The sequence below is a fragment of the Maylandia zebra genome, linkage group LG3 (assembly GCF_041146795.1).
Source record: "Maylandia zebra isolate NMK-2024a linkage group LG3, Mzebra_GT3a, whole genome shotgun sequence".
Lineage (NCBI taxonomy): Eukaryota > Metazoa > Chordata > Actinopteri > Cichliformes > Cichlidae > Maylandia > Maylandia zebra.
In genome coordinates, this window is record NC_135169.1 from 63800384 (window position 1) to 63822118 (window position 21735).

Below are 21735 nucleotides of genomic sequence, written 5' to 3' on the forward strand. Positions count from 1 at the left end.
TATGTGCAGCTCAATAACTTCATAATCAGACCCTGTGGTATTTAGGCAGCAGAACAACTAAGAATAACAACTACAAATAATGTTTTTAGGTTTCTGTTGTACTGCAAGGTTCTGTACAGGAGAACCAAACCAAGAGCAAATATTACGTCTCATTTACACCTGAGCACGAAGAGCCATCAACATTTAGCAAATTGAATCATCTTTGTTTAGATGCAAGAAGAATCATATAGAAATGAAAAAGTAGAAATAGAAATCCAGAGCAAAGATATCCTCTAATTCAGCGTAGCACATGTGCAGCTGCTGCGATTCACGTAAGCATTCGGCTCGTCGCTGTTGCAGATTTTTCTCTCGCTGTTCTGGCTCACAGCGCTGCAAACACAAAAATAAATATCCCCAAAGCTGTGAAAGGGAGCTAATTAGTAAGAGTATTGTTACTCTCCGCAGGAGTAGTCCAGCAGTAGAAATCAGTCCAATAACAAGGTGTGTAACATCTAGCAGGGTGACAGAAAAACCCAGGGTAACTTCTAAGGACCTCAACGTCTCTCTCACATTGTGTTTTTTAAACATGCTTCCATTTGTCACTTCATTCTTTACTCTGAAATACAGGAAGAGAAATCGTGGCTGAAACAATTTCTCATGAAACCAGGGGTGTGGTCCAACAGTCAGTTTGGTGAGGAAGGTTCCTAACTGAGAGAAGTGACCCAGAAGTATCTGTGTAGCAGCCACAATGAATCAAGATCATGAGCTTTATTAACTGATCAAAGTCTCTTCTTTCATCTTCTGTATCATTCAGTTTGCATTGGTAATGCCCATTATTGTAATGCTTTTTTAAGACGAGCAAAGTGGATCACTATCCAGCAGGGAAACAAAGTTTATTTCAATTTCTTGGCCATGAGTGAGATTTACTGAGTGGGCAAATTCGGGAGACGACACCATCAGATCCCGAGCCCTCCATGTGTTAATCAAGAGACGGCTGCTGTGCTACATCCATAAATAATGAATAAATTAGGAGCTAAAGCTGAAAGGACAGTTTATTTGTACCATCTTCACGTGAACACATTCAAGAACATCACAGATGAAGAAACATTAAAAACTTCCACACTACATAAAGCAAGAAAAATAGTTTTTCTTTCAGGTGGTTTCAGAAAAACAGAAACATCAAACATCTCCAAGACTCTCTTTGAAAGAACTAAAAACCTTTGTTCTCATGGTCCAATCATGAGTGAACTCCCCGATGAAGCCTTGTGTGCTAAAACATGTCAGAGTTTTAAAGGTTAAACATGAGTTTCCAAAACGTTTTGCTGGAGAACAATGAACTATTTGACTGAGTTTCAATCATTTACAGATGAGCAAAACCAGGACAGAGAAAAAAGGACAAAACTGACTCAGTAAAACAACAGAAAAGAAGATCCCATGTAGATCTGTATTATGTAGAAGTTCAGCCCAGCAACCAGTTCAGTTCAACACAAGTTTAAATGATTCTATCTGAACTCTGTGGAGCCTGATCTCAAGCTTTTTGAGTCTGACACAGAAACCAGAGGATCTTTCTGTGTCTTCAGATTCACTGTGATCCAGTGATGGGAGTGATTTCAGCCCTGAGTGATCGCGCTGATGTTTGCACAGAGCAGACAATGAGGTGAATGTTTGGGCACATTGGTAACAGTGAAACAGTTTATTAGTAACGTGGGATCGTTTGTGTGCAGAGTATGAACTGAGATTCCTGAAGCTCTTGTCACACTGGTCACAGCTGTAGTTTCCTTCCATGTGTCTACGTTCATGAATGTTATGATTACCTGACTGTGAGAAGCTTCTCTCACAGTAGCTGCACTTGTGTGGTTTCTCTCCTGTGTGGACTCGTTTGTGTGATTTAAGCTTCCATGCAGTGGTGAAGGATGACCCACACTGATCACAGAGGTGCTTTTTAACCCCACTGTGAATCAGTTCATGTCGTTTTAACTCACTTGGTGTGGTGAAGCTTCTCCCACATTCTTTGCAGTATTTCAGTTTGTCTCCAGTGTGTCTACGTTGATGTACTTTTAGGGTCTTTTGCCGACTGAAAGTTTTTCCACAGAGGTCACAATGAAAGTCTTTCCCACCACCACAGTGATGACAGGGTTGAGAACTGGATCCATCTGTGTCGCTCTGCTTCTAAACAAAGACACAAAGACAGTGTAAGTCAGTCCTTCAACATTTGTATCCTGAACGTCGCCTGAAATAAAGAGCATCTCTGCAGACGTCCAACTACATTTGACTGTTTCAGTTAACACACTCAGTTTACTGGGCTGCAATAACTACAATACTACCACCATAATACTACAGTAATACTAAAATCATAACTGAAAGGAAAATCAGAATAATCACTCAGAGCTGCTTTTCCATGCAGTAGAATTGCTAACATGCTAACACAGTTTAATTAGCAGAGTTGTTCCAAACAGTCAGGCTAAAATGACAAGATAACAATATAAATACATACCTCACAGTAGCTGCACTTGTAGAGTCTCTTTCTGGTGTGGATCTGTTGGTGTCATCTCAGGTGATGTGGAGCTTTAAAAGTCTTCTCACACAGGTCACATTGATAAGGTCTCTCCTCAGTGTGGGTAAACATGTGTTGTTGTAAGTCTGTGTGAGTTATAAACTCTTTGCCACACTGTTCACAGCAGTACACATCATGTCTGGTGTGAATGCGTAGGTGTGTATTTCGGCTTCCTCTCTGGTTGAAAGTTTTTCCACAGATGTCACAGCTGTATGCCTTAATTCCAGAGTGGGTAACTAGATGACTCTGTAAGTGGCTACTGTGAGTAAAAGCTCTGCCACACTGATCACAGCTGTATGCTTTAACTCCACTGTGGATGAGTTGGTGTTTTTTTAGGGAACGCTTCAAGGAAAAAGACTTTCCACACAAGTCACAGCTGAACAGTCTCTCTCCAGTGTGGATGACCTGATGCTGTTTTAGTTTAGCCCTCACAGTAAAACCCTTCCCACACTCGTCACAGGTGTGTTTTTTCTCTCCCTTTCTTCTGTGAGGTTTGTCGGCCTCCTGAGAGCGCTGACTTCTGGCTCCATGTTGGTCCTGCAGTGACAGAGATACAAACAGAGGCAGTGAGTGAAATGCAGTCGTGGAACAAACTCAACCTTCAAACTCCATTAACACTAGTTTTAAACCTGAAGGTGGAGCGTGGCACCAAACACCTTAAAGGTCTCTTATCCCCACCTGCTGGTAGTTCTAACACATTACATCCAACCTGCTGTTAAAGATAATTCATGACTGTTCAAACACTAAAATCATGCCCATCCCTCCTGATTGTATACACACACACACACACACACACACACACAAACACACACACACACACATTATTTTATAATTTAGATTATTTTGTTGTTTCCTATTACATATTTCTATAATTTGTATAGATTTATACAGAATTATTCAGTGATAATAAATCCTATGTTTGTTTATTCTAAAGGAACCCCGTTAGCTTCCACAACAGATGTTGCTCGTCTTCCGTCAAATACTCACATAAAATATTACACAATAAAGTGGATTCAAGATATCCACATAATTTCACTCTTACATCCACAGTGAGGTTTCACAATTGTTCAAATATAAGCAATCAATAATAATAATAATAATATCAATAACATTGAGGCACATTACACAAATTTCAAAAACAAATCATGTCTTACAATATTTACAACAACTAAAAGCTCTGTAAATCGGCTTTTAAGTGTTCATTGAAGTTTTGAATAATTCTCTAATTTTTTAAGGCAACTTATTCCACTTAAAAGTTGCTCTAAATGTAACAGTTTTACAAAACGTTACTTTTAACTCGAGCATTTACTAAATTGCAGCTTGTTGAAAACTGTGTAATATGATGATGTATTTCATTTGGATACTGCAGCTGAGCAGAATAAATGTGGTGTGTTTAACAGAATTGCTTTCTTTAGAACTACAAGTAAGCCATAGAATATTTTAGCCTGTACAGGAAGCCAAGAAAGGTTATTGTGCATTTTATCAATATTAGTATAGTATGAACATCTTCACACTAATCTGGACACCTTATTCTGGACTAACTGAAGTCTGTTAAGATCTGTCTTATTAGCTGCTGACCAAATGATTGAACAATACTCCAGATGAGACATTACTAGTGCATTAATGACATCTTTCATAATGAAGAAGTGATACACAAAGAGCATTTCATAGCCATAGCTATGCCTTGTCGGCAGAGTTATGTGACATTAGTGATGTTTGTACTTTCAGCGTTAACTTGGTTTTAAAGCCTTTAAAATATACGCCGTTCAATAGTCGACCTTCATCTGACAGAGAATGTGATGATTTTGTGGATAATTAAAGTCAGTCATATATCCACAAACACAACAAGCTGAAAGTCAGTGATGCTGCTCGGTTTGCAGCCCTGAACATCACGGCACAAGCAGGATTCACTGCACTGTTAATGTTAGCTGTGTTATATTGCTGCCTCTGTTCGGTGGTGTCGAGCCAAACGCACTTTAACGTGTGTTTGAACGAGCTGACGGTTCACTCGTTAAGCTGAAAGAAAGATGCTTTAATCACAGCAGTCACACATGTGTCCACTGCACCATCTGGAACTCTTCTTGTTTACACTCGTAATAACACAAACACTAAATCCTGCTTCTCTGGTGCTGTTGTGTAGCAGTGTGTACACCTGAGACTGTCACCTGTCTGTCTGTCCTGCACTCTCTCTCTGTTTCTTTCTCTCTGATTGTGGAATAAAAGAATGAACATGTGTTTATAAGTTACACTTGTGTTTGAATCCTGCAGCTTATCACACATTTGATTTCCATGTCTGACGACTGCAAGTGTCCAGAGTGAGGACAGACTGAGGGACCCACTGCTGCACATCATCTGTGAGGCTTTGCAGCCCTGATGATCCACCAGGACAAACTCAGCAGTGTGTGAGGAAGAGGAGGAGGAAGAGCCAGCAGCAGCTGACAGATGGAGAGAATAGACAGACTGTTCCCTGTTTGTGAAGGACTGCTAGGAAAGTTTAACATAACTGTCTGTGCTGAATCAGTCTTATTAGGTAATGTTCAAATAATGTGATCATCCCAGTGTTTTCAGTGTGGGAGAAAGTACTCAGGGCCTTCAAGTTACACACTATGAAAGGCAGCAACAAGTTTAATGTTCAGAAGCCTAAAGTCTGTATCAGCAGCAGGATGGAGCTAAAAATAAATGTTGGTTTCAGTTCTATGAAGCTTTGAGTATTTTGGATCAGTAGCTGCTGTGTTTGTTGCATCATATTGCTGTAACTGTTTATATGCTTTATATATTCTGAGCTAAGTTGATCTATAGTGTTACATGATACACTCTCGGAAATAGAGGTACGAGAGAAGAACATTTTTGTACCTATAGGAACATTTTTTTAAAATGTTCCCTTAAAAGTACATAACTGGTCTTTAAAAGTCCAGAAATGCCCCTTTAAAGGTTCAATCTGAAATAAAGTACAAATCTGTATTATAAAATCTTAAGCAGCAACTTCTCCAGGTTCCAATATTTATGCAATTCTCAAACCTTTTGGCCACGACTGTATAACCTCTTCTGAAGTTTAGTGGATATTATACATGGTTATGCTCAGGATGTGTCGGCCAGTTTCCACTGGAAACGCCTTTTGGTTAAACTGTCAGCGAGGAATTTGCATTTGCACTGTTACATTTTTATATAACTTTAATGCACATAAACAACAGCTGCTTGTTTCAGTGAAAATACATTGATGGCTTTTTAATAAAGTTGTGCAGCTGTAAAGTATTTTGTCTGGTGTCAATTCTATCGTCAGCTACATCGTTATGGCAAATGTTCAAATGTATATGGTGATAAATATCTTTGGTCATATGGTCCTGCTCTGTCTGTCACCTTCTGTGTTGAGCTCATTGTTTCCTCTGTAGTGGCTGAGCTGAGTCCAAGTAGCTGAAAATGTTCCTCTGCTGCTCCGTCAGACTCTCCTCCTCCTGCTGATCAGCTGGGACACAAAACAGATCTTTGTTAGGCTCCACACTGCACTGAAGAGTCAAAGTGTCTCATATGTTCATCTGACAAGTAAAAGAACACATTTTTGTTTCCCGAGGTGGGCAACTTGTTGGAAACAAACACAAAAGGTTTGAGCACTGATACCTGCCATTGCTGCCATTGAAAGATGCAACGCCAGCAATGTGGATTGTCAAGACTCAAACCAATCATCAAGCAAAGACAACAGGGATCATTTGTTTCTGTTTATTTAGCATTCACAGCATTTGTAGTTGCCTTCTGTGCAGGGGAAGTCCACGCACACTGTGTCGTACCGCCATCCGCAGAAGGTGCATTCAACCTCTGTAAGAGAAACGAGATTGTCTGAGACTGAAATGATATTCACTAAAGAAGTGGTGATTTGTAAAACTTCACATTTTGTTTCAGGACGTACTCTGCATGAAAACAAGCGCTCACTCTTCCTGCTCAACAAATGACAAGGGCGGAGCCTTATACCACGTGATACAGAAGCTGTGCCGTGTGATGCTAAAATTAGCAGGGAAAAAACAACGGAGAGCACGTCAGGGATGACGAGAAAGTGACAGGAGAAAATCCGTCCCGGTCAACCACCCAAACATCAATAACGGGAACCTTATACAGCGCTTCCCTATACACGTCGAACTCCCGCAGGCACAAAGACATCACGGAGGCTATCACTTATCACCTGACCAAAGATATGGCTCCATCAACACTGTGCAAAACGAGGGATTTAGGAAAACGATCAACACCCTAGACAAACGCTACACAGTGCCGTCCCGCAACTATTTTTCTATTGTTGCACTACCTGCTCTGTACACGCAGCGTCGAGCAACGGTGGAGACGGAATTTCAAGCAGGACAACATTTTGCTGCAACAACAAAACGTGAGACATTTGTTGTTTTATGTTTATTTATTGTTATGAGAGAATCATGATCTCAATTCTAAGCCAAAAAATGGTGATTCTCATTTTATGCAAAATCGTGCAGCCCTAACATTAACACAAAACTATTGTTTCACCAGAGAAACACACATGAAGAGAGAGAGAGAGAGACAATAACAGCTACCAAACAGTCGTCATAATTCGTCACACAATGAGAAAAGGACAAATCAACAAGTAACAATGACTAATTAATATTAAAATCTGTAACATAATGTATTGTTTGGAGTTTAGTCTGATTGGTTCAGGATGAGCTGCCATTATCCAATCACACGTCTGCTTACCTGCATCTTTTCTCTTTTTTCTAACCTGAGCACCTGATGGCTTTGAACTTTTGTTGTCCATCTTCCATTGGTTTGAATTTTGCGCTCCAGTACAAACAGAAATCCCCCAACCCGAGGATCAGCACAATTAACCTAACAGCAGGCACGTGCAGAGGGGGGGGCTAGAGGGGCTTGAGCACCCGCCCCTTTCCTGATGGGTGCTCAAGGTGCCCTTTTGTTGAGGCAACTTTTTTTTTTTTAATTATTATTTTATTTTTTTAATGTGTGTGTGCGTGCGGAGTCCTGTCTGTGCCCCTCAACAATAATATTTAACTATTAATCACAGTTTTGCTAAATAAAAGGGTCTGGCTTGCATCAGTCACATGATCACATTTAACCAATGATCGCCCTTGACGGCAGAACGCGCTGGTTACGAGCCGGGAACGAGCTCACAAAGAGCACGCGCATTTTTAGCGGTCCGGAGCTGTAGGAGAAACACAAGTTAACTCAGAGACACAGACTGATGCGACACAACCAGTAAGTAGGTGTACAGCGCACACTGTAGTGTGTAGCACACAGGAGTATTAGCTTATTACATACACGTTGGTAAGCTGTCTTGTTGCTACTGACGAACTGAAACAAACGAGCGTGCTGTGTGTGCAACAGTGCGACAAACATTACCTGTCCTTTTATTAACTGCACAAGTAGTGCTGGTCACAGCTGCTGGCTACCCGTGTAAGGCTGTCATGGGTCTGTAGCTCTGTCACCGTTTTAGGGAACATATTTAGTTTTAAAGCAAGTTTCCGGGCTTTTCCTGCCTTTCTGGAGGGATTATATTTCACTAAAAACGATCTAATATGCATGTCCACATAATTATGCATTATTATAATTATAATATATTAAAAACACACGCTGTATTTTAAAGAACATACATTAAGAAGCAGATTATATTAGATTTATATTTTAAATAAGACAAAAGTTGGATGTTACAGCAGTAAAATGATTGTATCTCTACAGTTTAAACATGTAATAAGCTTTGCCCTGCACAGAGTGGATAGTGAAACACATGGAATCATCATAAATACATTATTTCATATTTATTACTTCCCCCTCCTCTTTGCTTTATTATTGTAGCTCTAGTAATGAATAATAATGTAAGGATTCTGGATCAGCACCATGATGCCCACAGTATATACAGTATTCTGAAGAAGGTCTAACATGTCACTGTGTGTGTGCATGTGTGTGTTTTATTTAGATGGATTTTTAAAAAAAAACATTACTCATGATATAACATTGTGCAGACATGGTTGGTAAGGACATGAGGAGGAAACAGCAGGAGCTGTGTGAGGCTACTAAAGGCAGGGCTATAACATTTTTCTGTCATCATTTTATTATAGATTAAGTGCAAGAGTTGTTAGGTGTGGATAATTAGATTATAGTTTATTGCAATAGCAAGTTGTGCCTTGTTCTCACATAGACAGCAAGTGCAGAGTGATATATGAAATGATGGGATGGAAGGAAGAAGAGAAGCAAAGAGTGATTCACAGGCAGAGCCTAAATTATTTTTCACAGTTTTTGTTGCCTTGTGGTTCCAAGCGCTGTCACCAATCTTTGCATTTAGTTATTATCTCATGACACTTGTTTAATCAGCTACCATCTCTCCTGTGGACTTTTTAATGTCTACAGTCTCAGACCAACACAGCCCTGCCCTCCAGCACTATCCACAGCAACCCCTCAACAGCAACATTGTACCCATCAGGTAAAGCATCGGCTACGTTTGCTTTGCCTTGTTGCCCATATTAGATTCTTGATGAAAGTGTGTTGTTGTTATTCAGCCTGGTTCAATGTGCCCCTTTTTAACTTTGAGCACCCGCCCCTTTAAACCTCTCTGCACGGCCCTGCCTAACAGACCTACACCTTAGTTCACAGATTCACTTTGTCTAAGGTTGATTTCTGGGATTTCACACAACCCAGGATTCAGATCGTGAATCCATGATGGGCTTGGATTTACATCATTATAAATGAAATGTGCTCTACTTGGAAGCAGCCGGCCCCGCCCCTTTTGACGGGTTGTGTGAGACTTTAAATCATCAAACTGTAAATTATAAATTTTAATTGTTATTGATCCTTTACCCCGAGTCCTAAAGTGTAGATTTATTTTCTTACTCTTCTTATATTTATTGTTTGTTTACTTGCACCGCTGTAACTGCAGCCTTGTCGTCTCGTCTCTCTATATGCTGGACTGTCTGTAGCGGAGATGACAATAAAGTTTACTTTGACTTCAGCAGCGCGCAGGCGCACCGAGGGCTCTCGCGCTCACTTTATAGAATTTAGAAAAAACATCAGTGCAGATTATAAGTCTGTATCATAATATCTGTTTGCTGTGTTGTTTTTATTTTGTTTTGCGAGTTGGTTATTAGATGCCGCTCCAGCCAGCCAGAGACTCCCCGCCGCCCCGCCCTCTCCTCCCTGTGCCGCCAGCAGCAGGCGCACCTCGCAAACGGAGGGCGCCCTTACTCCCAGCAAATGGCTGATAGAAAACCGATCGGTGCCTACGAATTTCCCAATATGCGCTGGCATGACGTCGGGGAAGCATGGGTACGACCGATTATTTTATTTTTTTCTTGCCCGTGATGCCCCCCCCACCACGATGCATTCTATTGGTTTGCACACTTACACACACCCAGCTGTGGTTTCCTGTTTTGCTGGACTCTGGAGAGCCCCGCCTTTAACGCTCTTCTCTCACAGAGAGCAACAGAAAACTTGGAAAAACTCCAGATTGACTGAACTCAGTTCAAAGTTACCTTGACACCTTTAGATGTGAGACGTAGTGATGGTCCGCTTGAAACTGACGCTCCGGTGCGTGTGTCAGAAAGATCAACGCGCTGCTTCAGAAGCACCGTGTCGAGGCTTGATTCGTTTGGCCAGAGTCACGTGATCAGTGACGTCTGAAGCTTCATTTAGAACGTACCTCTTTTTAAATCGAACTTTATTGAAACACAATGAGTATACAACATACAAACAGATGAAGTTTACAAAAGAACAGGGCCCTATTTCAGGAAGCCGGTTTAGAAAACTTAGAGTGAAAAACGATACTCAGGGTTGAGTAACCCCGAACTGTCCAACTCGGAATATTCGGTTTCAGAAAGGCTGATAACAATTAGTTCAATCAACGCGGAGTTGCTTTAACCCCAAGTGAAGCGCGCGCACGAGGATACATAAAGCCCTGATAAGCGGAGGACAGAGTAAGCGAGTCACCATGGAGACAGAGGGAAAGAAGGCGCGGTCAATGTATTTTACAGCGCTTGAGGCCGAAATTCTGATGGCAGCATATGCCGATAACATGCAAATTTTGCAGAAAAAAAGGTAACACAGCCTCAGCTGCAAAAGAAAGGGAGCATGCATGGCAAAACAAAGCCGACAGAGTCAATGCGTGAGTGTTAATATAAACATTGATCTAGGGATTTCCACCCATTTAACACGTTATTTTATCATATGTTATTTTATTTGTTATTTTATACATTTTATGTTGTGATGTGATGTGAGCACAGGTGCAACCCAACAGGCCCCAAACGTGCCTGGCAGCAAGTAAAAATGAAATATAAAAATATAGTCCAAACAGGTGAGGTGTAATTGTATTATGAGCCATAGTGCTTGGTCTGTTTGTCCCATGTAAATCAATTGCAGTTAGAGGCTACATTAATTTTCTTTCTGTAAGCACTTATTGAAATTATCTGAGCACATTACAAGTACATATTTGCTTACTCTGTATGCTCAAATGTGACCCGTTATAGCCAACAGAAAAAAAGCGGAGGCCCGAAAAACAGGTGGGGGTCCTCCACCACCACCACTCACAGAGGCTGAGCAGTTGGCCCTCAGCCAAAACAGTGGGCGCCCTGTGGCCGAAGGCATCTCTGCGGGGACATCCTCTGAGTCAATAACCCCGCAAGACACAAGTGCCTACATAGGGGGTAAATTCAAAATAATACATGATGTGCATACATCCTTTCTTCACAGTCACCTTTGCAGTGCTGCTCATTCGTTTGATAAACTCTTCACCATAATGAATTTGTTTGTAGTGAAGTTATTTTCCGACTGATTTTGCCTTCCCTCAGTCTTGGTTGTCTTTGAGAGCATAATGACAATGAAGTGTAAGGTGATTGGTATGTTTGTTAATTGCCATTTGGTCCCTTGTAAGTTATAAGTGACCTGTATAAACCTCATATTCTATCAGTTGATGGTGGTGGTGTACTGCATCTGGTGCAGCCTCCTGTTGAGCCAGACCAACATGCAGTTGTGAGTACTCTTAATACTCCACAGATTATATGAGTTTACAGTAGAACAGCAATGTTGTTTATTTCTTTACTACAGGAAAATAATGAAGAAACATTGACAGCTGTTACAGAGGAGGAAGCAACAGAGACACTTTATGAGGTTTACATCTTTTAATACTTTGTGTACAGGAAATACAGGCGACCAATAAAGCCAGTTGAACAGAAAATCTGTTTATTCGTCTTTCAACATGTTGAGGTGATGGGTCAAAGGAAATGATTGTGACATATGGTGTCTCTGACTGCGCTTCCATCTTGTATGTCCGTGGGAGGGTCAGGATGTTCATGGTTTGGATCACTGCTGATGTTTGGTTCAGAAGGACAGTGTTCTCCTCTAATTGTGGCAATGTTGTGAAGAATCACACATGCCACAATAATGTCACATGCCCTTTCTGGGGTGACCCTGAGTCTTTGCAGGCACTGGAACCGGGCCTTAAGCATTCCGATAGTCATTTCAATTCTGGCTCTTGTCCTGCAATTAGCCAGATTATATCGCTGCTGTGGGCCTGGTTCAGGGTCAGAGTAAGGGGTAAGCAAATAGGGTAAACATGGATAACCCCTATCACCAAGCAAGTAGCCAGTGAACTCTCCTAAGACAGAAGGGTACACTTCAGTTCAAATGTCCCTGTAGCAATTGGTCTTTATATATTTTAAAGTATTTTCAACTCACCATGTCCAAATTTTGTGCTCAGTGTACATTCACGGAATATTTGTGAGTCATGGACAGAGCCTGGCCACTTGGCTTCCACATTTGTGATAATGTTGGCAGCATCATATATGATCTTCACAGTGCAGAGAACACAAATTAGCATCCATTACTATAATGAAATAATTTGTTAGTTTGAAATGCTACAGGGAACTATGTACCTGTACATTAATGCTGTGGAAAGACTTCCTGTTCACATAGTCTCCTTCATTTACTGAAGGAGCAATGATTGGAATGTGAGTGCATCTATACAGCCAATCATGCCTGGGAACCCTGAAAATAAATGTAATATTTAAGTAGTAGTCCAAGTATCACCACATCATGAATTAAGTTTCGTTCATCCTGATACCTGCAACTTTGTGGAATCCCTCTTTGATAAATCTTGTGGGTCTATGACCGGGGAACACCACAAACGAGTGCAGGAGACGTTTCAGTGCAACTGTAACATTCCTGACTGCCCGACAGACGGTAGACTTGGAAACGTGCTCAGCGTCACCAATATTGTACAGAAAGCTCCCGTTTGCAAAGAAACGGAGTGCGGTACAAAGAATATGTAATGGACTGAGAGGATGTCCACGATGTGTCACATGCGCAATATATGGCCTGAGGATGTTATTCAAATAACTTATTGATTGTGCTGAGAAACGGTAACGTTCGCACAGGAAATCATCAGGTAATGATAAAATGTCTATACGCGCTCTGATCACTCTCTCCTGGCGGAGAGCTCTGCGGAGTATTTGGGCTTCAAGATCTACTGGCTCTTCAAGGAAGGGACACGCCATGTCTGACACTTCCTACTGTCAGGTTTCCGACAAAGAGGCGGGGACAGTCAGGGTTAGTTGTAGTAAACCTGTTAGGGGGCAGGTTAGCTTCACGGAGTGTGTCGTCATAGTGACTCACTGAGGCTTCAGCTGAACTCGCTTTGTGAAACCGAAAAACCAGAGTTTTCGTTAACTCAGGGTATACTTACTCAGTTTTTCCACTAAACCGGCTTCCTGAAACAGGGCCCAGAACATGAACATACAGAACCAGGAGTAAAAAAATGATGATATGAGTAGGCGAAAAAAATCAACATATAAATATTGTTCTGAGAGGCTTTTTGTTGGTTGAGTCTGAAATTGATTGTATGTACAATTCATATCCTTATAAAAAGGCAGAAATATGGTGTTTTATTAATAAACTTACATGTATGGATATAAAATAGCTAAAAGTATTAACAAATATTTTATAAAAAACATTTATCATTCTTCCTGGGGAACTTAAAGAAAAAGAATAAAACATTTTCCATCGTAAAGAAAACTCCCTTAAAATATGGACAATAACAAAACTGCTAAATTCTTCCAGAATCTCTGTGTAGAGGAACCAAAAGAGATGTGCCACAGTTTCTGGATGATCCCCACAGAAAGTTCAATTAGTATTTATGTCTCTTTTAAATGTTACCATATAGTGACTGGCTGGGTAACATTTATGAAGAATTTTATATGAGATTTCCTTCACCTTGTTCACAATTAGATATTTATGGGATCATCCAGACTGTCTTCCAGGTGATATCTGGAACATGTCGGTTCCAGTAAGATATTCTATATATGGGAGAGACATGATATCTTCTTGGAATAAACTACGTATTCTCTTATTGCTGTTACCAAGTTCCTGTGAAAAGCAGATTTTTCCCACTGCTGACTCAGCTGGATCAGGGAGAGTGACTGAGGCAGATATTGAGCTGTCAGTGTTTTTATATAACATTAAAGTCCCTGAGGGTATGGCAACAAGCACCATTGAGAATTCCCCAACACTGACGGGAAAATTATATAGTGTAAGGAATTCATTGTAAGTAAGTAGTACTCCCTCGTTAAATTTTAAAACTTAGTAGCGGCCGCCATTGTTGGCAGCTGAAATTTGGCTGGGCCGCGCTATGAATTCTGGGATATGGTGGGCCACGAAGGACACACCCAACCCATCCTTCAAACTCGGGGGAATGAAGGACGCATTTGAAGGAGTCGAGGAATCGGGACAGCCTTCGTCGCCTGGCTGTGACGTCATCGGCCTTCAAATGCGGCCTCCGGAGGATGCAGCCGACGTTTTGGGACACAGCTTGTGTCTTTGTTGGTCATGTGACCTCCCAGGGACTACACATGGAAACGAGCAGTTTAGCTCAAATCTGGCAGGTTTCCATCGTCTGTTTTTGTCCTGATGTCCATGAACATGAACACTGTCCCTGTCAAACACGTCCAGATAATCTGATCCAGTGTTGTTCTTCTTCTGTGGTGTTTGTGATGGAGCAGTAGCTGCTGATCCTGATGTCCTCCACCAAGGGGGCAGCAAATTCAGCTGACTGTCATCATTTATTAAAAAGATGTAACAATGTGACATAATGCAATATAATAGTGTCAGTTACACATTGTGGGTTGCACTGTGGCCAGAATGGACATTACCTCCTGCCTAATGGAAGCTGTCAGCCATCCTGCAACCATGAATTAGATAAGCAGAAGTGAAGGGATTGTTAACAACAATTTAATAATAAAATGTAATGTGATAGTTGCACTTTATTAGCTCCCCACAATCGTATGAATAATAACCATGAATGCACTGCATGCTCATAGCAAGTTCTTTAGGTTTAAAGTGAGATCCTGCTTTAAAGGTCGCTTCATCTGCTGGGAATGACATGTTTCTTCTAGTATGTAAGGCTCAGCCCATCTTACTGGGACTTACTTTTGTAGATCCACATGCTCTAAACCTGCTGCTCCATGATTGGTGCAGAAGCTTTAAGCTACTATTAACAAATAATGACCATGGACTTAGTTGTTACTACAATAACTTATCATTGAGCAACTTGTATATTTAATTTTACTTGTAAAACTATGCAAGTAGAATTGAATGGGGCACAGTGAGCTGAGCACAGGCCCACTCTGTGACACTCAGAGGTTTGTGGATATCATACTGAGAGTATTGGACACAGTGCAGCCAGCTTGCAGCCACTTTCCCACCACTTTAGCACAATGTTTACATGAGACTCAGCCACACTAATGTTCCTGGGCAGACATGTGGTGCAGCATGGCTGATGGCACTGTACCTGCAGCTGTCATGGACAAGAACCACTCAATACCTCACCCAAGCCAAGCCTGTGCTGATGTTGTGATCTGAGACCGAGACACTAACCCAGGATCATGATATGATGTTGTGAGAGTTTCACTAAGAATTAGCTCTGATTACAAGATTTCAATCTATCGTAACTCTAATTTGTATTTACTTCAGTTTGTTCATCTTGGAGCTGTGTGCAGCTGAGGACAGTCTTATTATTACCAGGTGAGGATATGTAACAGCCACAGTCTGTAGAGATGATGTCACCATGGAGTGGTGATGTCACTGGAGCTGCCAATATGTGCTCCAGCCAAAGCTACACCAGAGGGTTGTGCTGTGTAACAGGTTGGTGCAGGTGGTGTTATCTACATTTGAACATTAGGCAACAGTCTCATGAAGACACTTTATATTGTTCACTAAAGACCAACAATAACAGAGACAAAGGGAGAGCAGCAGAACTAGTGCTAACAATTAGCACTGCTAGCCTGCCCACCAACACCAGCTAATGTTCTAAAAACGATGATCAATGATTTTGCTGTAACGGCTCCAGCTGTCTGTGTCAGGGACACGTTGGAGATGAAGTGAGTGATCCAGTGACAAAGGTTTGGAACCCTGCAGTCAGCTGAGACTAAAGGAGTCACCTGACCGAGAGACGAAATGTTTCACTGAGAACGTCCAGATGAACAGAATCAACCTTTGGGATAATCTGTTCCACACATCCATGTTTCACTTACTGCATTATATTTCCTCATTGCTGTGCACACAGGCCTGTGGCTTATAACCAACTCCAAGTTCAGACTCAGAGGCTGCTGAAGCTGTTTTCTGGAACAGAGACGTGTTGGATATAAAACCAACTCTTCTTTATGTGTCAGCACTGAAGAAAGGAGCAGCTTCGTTTCTAAGTGTATGAAGGACTGTAGCAGTGTGTGTGTGAGGTTTATTTCACAGACAGAACCATGTCAAAAACACAACTTCAGGTAAAAACAATACAAAATCAAAGAGTCTGATCAGAAGGATTAAACAGAGGAGTGTGGGACTGTTTTTAACAGACAGCAGGTTAAGCCAGGCTGGAGGAGTAAACTGAGCCTCGGTGTGAGCAGCAGTGTGTTTGACAGGAAGCTGAGATAAACAGTCTGGAGCCCATTTAGTGCTTCATATGAAAGTGTGAGGATTTGAAAGCAAATCTAAAATCAAGCAGGAGTCAGTGTGAGAATGATTTGTGCTTTTCCTCAGTCACATGCTGGGAGTTTCAGTTCATCCATGTTCAGCGTGCTGTGCTTTGTGTAACAGGAGAATATGACAGTATAAATCAAGTCTTCATGTCACTGAAAGCCTCCACAGTCTGCTATGGAGGTGCATCAGTTTGGATTTACAAGAAGAACATTTCTTAAACCTGCCACAAGATGGCGCTCCAACAGAAGGGATGTCCACAGTGTAACACAGACACACACATACTGTGTGAATGTGTGAGTGAATGGGCTTTCAACACAAGGCTTCTGCTGCTACCTTTAATTACATAATTAGCTAACAAGAAGAAACTGTTAATTACCACCAAAGAACGGCTCCAGATTTTAGCTGCTGACCATTTTGTGAAACGTTGATTACATCAGCTTATTGTTGATTTTTCAACCTTAATATCAGCTGCTTTAAAGGAGCCTCGTTCTCTGGCAGTAACACTTTTCTTCACTAGATGCAGTGCAGGCACAGTCTGTGTTTCTAAACTACACACTAATGTTCATTGTTGTGCAGCTAAATCCTCCCTCTGGATGGGAAGAATCCCTGTCAGGCTTCAAACACCTGGCTTGGTGTTCTGGAGCTAATGTGTCACCTGTGAGGACTCTGAGATGAACACACAGCAGACACTTCAGTTCTCCGTCTGTGTGTCCTCAGTTTCCCAGCATGCCTTGGCTGTGGTGGTGGAGGTGAATGAGGGGGAACATGCTGCTCTGTCAGCACTCAGGTTTCATACCTGGTGATCTCAGAGGACAAAGCGGCGTTACAGCAGCGCACGTTGATGAGACCTGATGCTCTGAACAGTTCAGACTTCAGCCTCACTCTGAGAAAACAAACGACTGACTGTCAGCAGCAACTACACCTGCTCCATCAGTGACGGAGAGAAGAACTGAGACTGAGAGACATACAGCTGCAGGTCAAAGGTCAGAAACGCCCGCTCTTTGTACGGGTCAGGAGTTAGTACTGCAGAGGTCAGAGGTCAGCTTGCTGACAAACCATTTGAAACAGTTTGGAGCTAAAAGCACAACAGCAGAGGAAAGAAGAGACACTGCAGAGATGATGCAAAATATTGTGTTTTGTTCTCAGCTGTCAAAAAGTGTAACACACGTGTTCCAGCACAGCCTTTGTGTACTTTCACTTCTCCATACTGTCCATTGGAAATCCTGTTTGTTACTTTTTGATTTCAGTCCATGTGTCCAAAGCAAACTTCTGTCCCACACGTTCTCTGCTGACTCTTCACCGATGCTCAGATGATCTCAGATGATTTCACCAGAACTCATCAAAATTCGGGCTCCACAGAAACCCAGACGTCACTAAACAAGCGTAACAAGCAAAGTGAAAACTGGTCGTTCAGCTTTATTGACCAAAGATAAGCTCACATGTCACCTCATGACACAGACACTTATTTCCACAGCATGCACGAGGACTGACAATAAGTGTCTATAAAGCCACTTCTATCTGCCACACCTGTGCTTCTGTCATGGTTGCTCTCCTCTCACTCTGTCATTTATCCACAGTCTGCCTCCCTCTGCTCCGTCAGCTGACGTCCTCTCTACACCACCTGCTGTGTTTTATCCTGCAAAAACACATTTAAGAAGCGTTGCACCGAGTAACGGGAGTAACTGCTATAAAATCCATTTAAAGGAGGTGGTGCTGAGTGCTGTGACTGGGGTCCCACCACTGACATCACGGGTGGAGGACATGTTGGAAAACTGCTACAAAGTGCTGTGCAGCCAGCAGAGCTTACAGTCTGTCCTGTGTGTCATACAGGCTCTCACACTTAGTGTTTCTGTGACACATTGAAGAGAAGTTTGTGTTGTTCACAGTTGTGCTTGTACTGAGTGACAGCTGACATGACCTAACAGGAATAATGTGTCTGTGCTGAATGAGAAGTAACACACAATGAAGTCTTGATGCATCTCAATCATCCAGGAAAGTGAGTCTGTTGCTTCTGTTCATCTGGACGCAGCGTTTTGTGGGAGAAACGTGTCGTCATCATCAGGTGACGTCTTCAGTCTCAGCTGCAGGTTTCAGTCTTACAAACAGGACATTTGCATAAAGACTGAAAGCAGCTGCAGGAACGATGGGCTGGGAGCTCCGTTCCTTCATCTTAATTATGCAGATTCTCAGGACCATTGATCAACAACCACTGATCCATGTCCATGAGTCCCATTCACAGAGATGTGGGAATGGCTGCAGTCACAGCATGTAAGATGGAAATAAATGAGAAGTATTTAGCTGAAGTGGATTTGATTTATGTTAGTTCTTTTTTAACTTGTAGTTCTACATTGGAAGATTATTGTGATATTGAAATATAAAAATACATTTATATTCTATTATTTTCTCAAAATAAGCGTCACACTCGTGGAAGCCGGTGTAGCCGCCGAAACGCCTGCATTTATGGAGACTTTCAGCCCCAGGTAGGCCAGTTATGGATCTTGGGATCCACATTATGTCAGCAGCTGTTCTCCACCGTGAACTGTGTTCAAACAAACACGCTCACGCCTCACAGACGACAGCTTACAGTCCTGTAGAGATAAAGTGACTTCGTACAGCCCCGACCTGCAGACGCTGTGCACAGAGGTTCAGGAGCAGAAGTCCCGTTGTAATGTGAATGGTTGGTTGTGTCTAAAGCCCTGAGATAGACTGGTGACTGCACACATCCTTTCAAGGAAGCATTTCATTCATCCCTAACAAATGGAACAAAACACTGTGCAGCGTGTTCAGGTTTGAACGTGGCCCTGGCCTCTCTCTGCATCCACCTGGCACATGCAACACACATCCACTCCCTGCTGAACTGCTTGTATTTGATGTGTTGAAGTTTTGGTAAAGTTTGAATAAATTCCACTTTATTTATAGGAACATTTCATCTGTGGACTCCTGCTTCCCCTCTCCTTGAGCCAGTTTGTGACGGGAACATGACATAAGAAAAGTAATTTATCCCTTTTTGATTCTGTGTATCTGGCGCTCATCCAGTGAGTTCACACTTGGCAGAAACAGACTGAATTTGTCTGGAGAACTTTGGCTTCAGCCAAGTTAGATAAACACACTGTGTCTCTGTCAAAACAGCAGTGTAGTTGTGGCACCCCTGTGAGGGAATGACCACATTAATATTATTTTGTGTAAAACACTCATGTAACGGGACATTTTTCATTGCTATATGTATTTATTTTCAGTTTCTTTAAGAGGATAGAAAATCCATGTAACAGGGATTCATTTTATGTTAGAAAGCAGTGAGGGCGGAACTTTGGTGCTTGCTCCGGGGTTTCGGGGAGCAGTAAGTGGAGCCCACCTTCCGCTGCTTCCTCAGACACGTTCTGGAGGAAAGCAGAGACGCATCGTGTCTTCCTTACTCTGCTCTTCACCTGCTTTTACAGGTCGGTACACGGTGCTCGCACCGAAAATGTTGTTTATTGTCACCATGGTTACCCACGTTAATGTGAATGGGAGAGTTAAGGCGGTCCGCCAAAGTTATTTATATGTAAACACGGGAGAAAACCAGAGGAGTGTCCCGCGCGACCGCACCGCGAGCCCGCTCGTTAGGTGGAGCGCTCGTGAAGCAGAGTCAGCGCGCTCCTATGCTCTGTGCAAACGTGTTGTAATGCTCCAATCAAATCAGTTCTGTGAGATGTGAATGTTAATAGTTCTGTTAAAGTGACTGAGTAGATTAGCTAGTGTAACACAAGCACTCTGAGCAACTCTGTGTAGCTAACAGAGGCATTCATGGGTTGATTCAACAAGCTGTGTTTCATGATGCACTAAATAGTGATTTTGCCAGTAAATTACTGGAGGGAACAAATGTAATGTATTTACCAATGCTGTTATTGAATAGAACTGTTTAGCCAGTAAGACACTGCAGAAGACAATGTGATGTGTTTATTGATATGATAAAAGGATGTAGCTGTTATGGAAAGAAGTGTGAACTTGAGAAACTGAACCAGTTAAAAAGAGTATATTTCACTGATGTTGTGAAATAAGTAAATGTCATTGATGTGAATGAGGAACCAGCTGAACAGTATATTGAAAGCTCATGTTTAGTGTTTTATAGCATTTATTTGTGTGAAATAAATCAGACTCAGACACGTTCTGGAGGAAAGCAGAGACGCATCGTGTCTTCCTTACTCTGCTCTTCACCTGCTTTTACAGGTAACATATTTGTCATCGAGGTCTTCATCCTTGGGACCCGTAACATAGTAACTTCTTCATTGTTATACTTCTATAGTTTTCCCATTTTGTGAGCTGTGGATGTGGAAAGTGTCTCAGTGACACATCCACATGAAAACGGCGTTACCTTCGTTCATTTGCACGTCAAATGAACGAGCTGTTTGGACTTTAACGTCACAGCTGATGCTTCGATACTCGAACTCAAGAGTTCAGCTTCCACTCAGAGGTACAAGTACACACAGCAAAGATAAACGTGTACACAAGGTTGAACCCACAAGTGCACAGCTCCAACCAGAGATGGGCAGTAATCCGATTACTTTTTTCAAGAAACGAGTAAAGTGAGGGATTACTATTGCAAAAAAGGTAATTAGATTACTGTTACTTTCCCGTAAGCATGCTGCGTTACTGCGTTACTAAAACCGCAGCTGTGTGCAGATGAACAATGGATAATCTATCGAGTGTGGAGAGAGTGTGAGCGTGCAGCGTTTAAAGCGTGGAAGCACTGACCTTACTTTGAGTTTGACTCTGTAAAAAGTGACAGAAACATTAGCATCCACTGTTCACTGCGTGGGAAGACAACATGCTCACTCACTATGTGTTAATGGGCATGCTTATTTATAACTTTGATAAAATGTCATAAAAATAATTCCATGCCAGCTCACCATTGGTGATCAGGTAGTTTCTGTTCCAGTTACAGTCCCATAAATCATGAAGCTTGCTGCCAGAAAAGCTTCAAATCTCCTTTGAAAGCTGTTTGTGGTCTTGATTGTGGGAGCTTCAGTTGTCTGACTCCAGCTGCCACACAGTGCTCACTGATATCATTTGCAAAAACCCCAGTGTGACAATATTTATCAGTGAAGCAGAAATCAGGAAGTGACGACTTTTCTTTGAACATTTGCTAAGGCTAAGCTGTGCTTTCTACCACAGTTGGGAATTTCCTGGTTTACAACAAATTATTGTGTCAACACCGCATAAGATTTCAAACTACAGGAAAATCACTGGAG

At 41.9% G+C, this 21735-nt stretch overlaps 1 protein-coding gene and 1 long non-coding RNA gene across 2 annotated transcripts in view; one reads left to right on the forward strand and one right to left on the reverse strand.

Moving 5' to 3' along the window:
- Window positions 1–2966: 2966 nt before the first annotated feature.
- On the reverse strand, window positions 2967–10120 carry LOC143417144 (uncharacterized). Its single transcript, XR_013097362.1, has 3 exons — window positions 10024–10120; window positions 5891–5996; window positions 2967–3070 (listed from the first exon to the last, which is right to left on the reverse strand). It is a non-coding gene; the product is annotated as an uncharacterized LOC143417144 (long non-coding RNA).
- Window positions 10121–19965: 9845 nt separating this feature from the next.
- The window catches only part of LOC143416637 (uncharacterized), a 42947-nt gene continuing 41177 nt past the window's right edge, over window positions 19966–21735 (forward strand). Inside the window, exon 1 of the mRNA XM_076882077.1 lies at window positions 19966–20713. The gene's annotated coding sequence lies outside the window, so the exon portion shown is untranslated. The remainder of the gene's footprint in view (window positions 20714–21735) is intronic.